Below are 5,051 nucleotides of genomic sequence, written 5' to 3'. Positions count from 1 at the left end.
CTCCACCTGCCACCGGCGAAGCTGATCACTGAGAAGCATCTGTCATCTCAGAAATCCTCCAGAAAGCCAGGGAAATGCCTACTGCAAGATCCGCTGGTTGGGACTCTTTTTGAAGGTATGAGTGATAGAAAAACCAATGTATCTTAAGCCCAAAGATAATTTATGCTTATTTTTAACCTGGAAGTCCAGAGGTTACATCTGGCTTAGTCTGAGCTTAATTCAGGGTTTGGATGATGTCACAGGGCTCATCCCTTGGCCTCACTTCCTTTAAGGGGCTTCATTCTCCATCCCTGTGTGCTGACAGCCCCAAGTCCAGCAAAAGAGAGTGTCTTTATCCCAGAATACCCGGTAAAATTACCGAGATTCATTTTGATTGGACCAGCCTTGATCCATTCCCACCACCACCGCTAAGAACACCTCAGGACAGGGAAGGGAAGGTGCTGGATGGCTTTGCCTGGGTTGGGAGTTCCACTCCTTAAGCTGCGGCCAGAGAGGGAGGAAGGGGTGGAGGCCCAAAGAGAAGTCAGAAATGCTCCCTGCAGGAAACAGGCTGGATAGGCACAGAACAGCCAGCTCCTCAGCCCCCCATGCAAACATCCACAATCCCTGGCTGCTTTACTGATTCATAGCAAAAGTGTGTGCAGACCGAAACATATGGCTTTTTGACTGAGAACCGTGTGTAAAACTAAAGCGAGCTGAGTTCATCAGGGCTGTCTCTTCCATTGGCTGTTGTTTTTCGTAGTCACAGTGTGAGCAGAACAGAAGTGCCAGGTTGGAGAGGATGGGAAGCGTAGATCATATGAAATGGCAGGTGGTGTCAGGGAAGAGGCTGGCTTGGGAACTACAGATGAAGGCAGTGGTCTGGGGCCACTGAGTGTGGGGGCAACAGAACATTCTGGGGCATCGCTGGGCTGTCCATCTTAAGTGTTGGGCACATCTCTGAGGAAGGGTCTTTGTTTTGGTGGCCCCTTCCCATGGGAAAAGCAATGTCCCAATGGCCAAGGGTCCCCCCTGCCCAGGCATCTTGTCCCTTGCTCTCTTCCTGGCTCTTTCCTTTCGCTGCTGCAGCCACAACCATGAGCATGCTCAGTCTTCAGAAGAGGCTTGCCTCTAGTGTCCTCCGCTGAGGCAAGAAGAAGGTCTGGCTGGACCCCAAGGAGACCAGTGAAATCGCCAATGCCAACTCCCATCAGCGGATTTGAAAGCTGATCAGAGGGACTGGTCATCCGCAAGCCTGTGACTGTCCATTCCTGGCTCGATACCGGAAAACACCTTGGCCTGCCAGAAGGGCAGGCACATTGGCATAGTTAAGTGAAAGGCTACAGCCAATGCCCGAATGCCAGAGAAGATCATGTGGATGAGGGGAAGGAGGATTCTGTGCCAGCTTCTCAGAAGATACCGTGAATCTAAGAAGATTGATCACCACATGTATCACAGAAGATACCATGAATCTAAGAAGGTTGATCACCACATGTGTCACAGCCTGTACCTGAAGGTGAAGGGGAATGTGTTCAAAAACAAGCGGATTCTCATGGAACACATCCACAACCTGAAGGCAGACAAGGCCCGCAAGAAGCTCCTGGCTGACCAGGCTGAGGCCTGCAGGTCTAAGACCAAGGAAGCACGCAAGCACTGTGAAGAGCACCTCCAGGCCAAGAAGGAGGAGATCATCAAGACTTTGGTCTAAGGAGGAAAAGACCAAGAAATAAAAGCTCCCCCTTTGTCTGTACATACTGGCCTCTGTGATTACATAGATCAGCCATTAAAATAACACAAGCCTTAAAAAAATAAATAAATGGCATATAATTTCCACTCTTCCCCGATTCAGGGAGGCCATGGCAGTTTCAATTAGCCTCAGGGGGCTGTGTGTCTTCAGCAGACATTATTTGAGGGACTAGGCAGGGCCTGGGGTCATAGGATCCGCCTCTTGGCCCTACTGCCTTTGGGTGAGCTCAGTAATTGAGTAATTGAGAAAGGCATGGGTAATATTCTGAAGGCTCTCTAGAAGGCAGTGATGTGTGTGTCACATCTCAGAAAAGGTCCTAGAAAAATGCTAAGACCTGGGCACATAGGCAAGTGACATTTTATTTGATATGGCCTGTGGGCAGTTCAGACCAGAGTAGATACCATCAGGGCCCTGGCTATAGTACCCCAGCTCTCATCATTGCTTTCTATGCTCATAGATTGCTACTGCAAGCAGTTAAGGCTCCCCCGCTGATGGCATTCTGTGGCTGGGAATGTGCTTGTCCCCATTCTAGGGCGGGCTGGATTGCTGGGTAGGTAACACCACCAGGAGCAGCTGTCACCAGTGGCTGATGGGGGCTGAGGAGTGAATACTCAGGCTCCCCCAGTGCCATGTACTCTTAGGAAGACAATATCCTCTCTCAGAAGCCCCAGTGAGCAGAGATGAGCTGGCAAACAAGCTCTTTGGTAGGAGAGAAAGTAGAATAAGGGTCTCAGTGATCCACCAAATCCCTCACTGCCAGCTAGGAGGGGCATTGCTATGTGTGCCCCTCTCTGATTATACAGGCAGCCTTGCCCTTCACTACAGGGTTGTGGGTGCACCAGGGAGCAGCACCCCTCAGACCCTGACTCAGGAAGTCTGCCCACCTGCCATGGCAGCCCTGGCCTGCCGGAGAGGCTATTACAGCTGAGCTATGTCTTCCTGATCTCCAGGAGGGTTAGGCTTCTGTCCAGCCAGCTCGAGCTATCTCCGGCAGGCCCTTTTCTATTTGGCCCCAGCGCTGCAAGTCCCACTCTGAGACCCTTGGGTGATGGACTGAATAGATGGAGCAAATGGTTCTGAGTTCCCTACTCCACTTTACCTTCCCCAGGGCATCTCACTTCTGGGCTGCCTTTATCTTCACACCAGAAGAGCGCTCTCTATGCTTTACTGTCAATAGGATTTTTAAAAATAGAGTTTCTATGGTGAAACAATGTCCCTTGTTTGGAAATACACAGAGCTTTATAAAATATGTTCCTGTGTTTTCCTGGATCAGGGAATATTGTAGAGTCTAGGGATTTATTTACAATGAAGAAATTGTTTTTGCAAATTGTGGTTAAACAAAGGGATTGTTTTTGGAGAGCTGAGTAAAGGAGACATTGTTTATAAGTTATTTGGGACACAAGCTGCAAAGGGATGATTTACAGGGAATCGGGGGGAGGCAGTCAATAAGCACAGTTGTCCATTTCTTTGCAACAGGCAAACTGGGACTAAAACACTGTCACCTCTATCATTCTTCCCTTCTTTCTTCAAGCTTATTTCATCTTTTCTGCTTCAGTCCTTGCAAATGAGCATATATCAGCAGTTCTCCCAGCATGGTCCCCTTTACTCGGGGTTTGATTGCACTGGCTCCTCCAAAGCTCAGAATTAGGAGATTTCCTGCGGGACCTTCCTTATCACACACGAGTCTTTGCTTCCAAAGAGCTCTCAATGCTCTGGAGATAGAAAATCTTTTTTGCCTGCACAAAGTCCCCAAGCAGGGGGAAAATGGAGCATGTCAGGGTTCGTAAGATGAAAATACAGCCAAATCCAAACTCTTTCCATTGTCACAGTCACATCTTAGGAGCTTTCCCAAGTGGCAAAACTAGGGCACAGAAGCGACAAGCCCTATTAACAAGATCTGCTTCTCTGGAGGATCCAGCGAGTGGCGTATCTGCCATTGGGAAGATATGTCCTGACTTATTTAAGGCAAGTTGTCTTCTTCCAGGGCCTGAGCTTTATGTATTTAGAATTTTACTTTGGGGGGAGCAGAACGAACTTCAGTGACTGGGCATGAGGTTGTGGGTGTGTGAGATGGGGCTTCTTTGCCTAAAATATTCACTCCACAAATGACATTTTAGCAGTGAAAGAGATCTTGAAGAATGTACTTTCCTTCTGGATCCCTATTGGAGACAAAATATCCCTAGAACTGTGAGCTTCTGAGTGATGAACACCTGAATGGTCTGCAGCATCTGTGGTGGCGGGCTGACTGCTGTTGGGAAGCATGCAGATGTGTGGATGGGAAGAGATGAGAGGGCTCACTGATGGAAACAGTATGTGGGCCCCACTCCACTTACCTGGCAATTTTTTCAAGGGCAGTGGACATCTTATTTAGTATCACTCATGGGTAGTTCAGACCCATAGCCCCTCAGCAATCCCCATTCCCTTACAAGCTAATGGGTTTCTGTGGCAAGCCACTGAGGCTTCCTTCCCCCAAGAGCATTCTGCGGCTGGGAGTATATGTATCCTCTTTTAGGGTGGCTGGAATCCTTAGTAGGTGACACCACAAGGAGTGGCTCTTACCAGTGACTGATGGGTGTTGGGGGAGAAACGCGCCAGCTCCCCAGTGCCCTGTGCTCTCAGGAGGATGACTCTGAGGAAAGCATCATCTCTGAGGCCCTCGGCAGGTAGCAGGTGCAGGTAAACGGCCTTCTGGGAGAGGATGGGCCCAGGTAAAGCTCCCATTTGTAGCATTTGCCAATTTCTGTGGTGTAAATACTCCCACTCTCACTGTAGATGAATTTAGGTTACCAACAGATGTCCCTGAACTTGGAGTGAGGGAATGATACACACCACTGGCCCTTGCAAGTCAGTTCCCACGGCTCCCACATGTCCCTGCCAGAGGGACTGAGGCCCTGTGGCCCCTGGCAGTAACATGCCGGTGCTGGCATCTTTCCCTTCCCTGTCTCCATGCCCTGCTACCACATCAATGCTCCCTAGATCCCCTCCAAAATAAACAACTTGTACCCAAATACTTGTTTCAGGATCTGCTTCTGGTGGCCTGCAAACTAGACCCCGATATGCTCAGAATCTGTTGTTCTTTGAACAAAGTGGGCAGAATGCTCCACTGGATAAAGAAATGTGTGTCCTGCGTGGGCCCCAGCCTCTCTTTCAGCCTCGCTCGCACCCACAACCTAACAGCTTTCTCTGATGTCCTCCCCACACCACCGAGGTCTCTCTCCCCAAGGGTTCTAACCCCGGCCTCACCTCCAGTTGTGCCTCTCAGTCTTCCACCACTTCTTCAGGCCGGTTTCTCGTCCAGCCTCCACTCAAAGGTCACTCCTGGTCT

The 5,051-nt window shown here is 49.8% G+C and overlaps 1 pseudogene; it reads left to right on the top strand.

Annotated features, from left to right (window-relative positions):
• Window positions 1-1,076: 1,076 nt before the first annotated feature.
• LOC129006261 (large ribosomal subunit protein eL19-like) lies at window positions 1,077-1,759 on the top strand (annotated as a pseudogene).
• The last annotated feature ends 3,292 nt before the right edge of the window (window positions 1,760-5,051 follow it).

This window comes from Pongo pygmaeus, chromosome 8 (assembly GCF_028885625.2).
Source record: "Pongo pygmaeus isolate AG05252 chromosome 8, NHGRI_mPonPyg2-v2.0_pri, whole genome shotgun sequence".
Classification (NCBI taxonomy): domain Eukaryota; kingdom Metazoa; phylum Chordata; class Mammalia; order Primates; family Hominidae; genus Pongo; species Pongo pygmaeus.
Note: the sequence above shows the minus strand (reverse complement) of the source record. Positions and strands in the feature narration are given on the sequence as shown.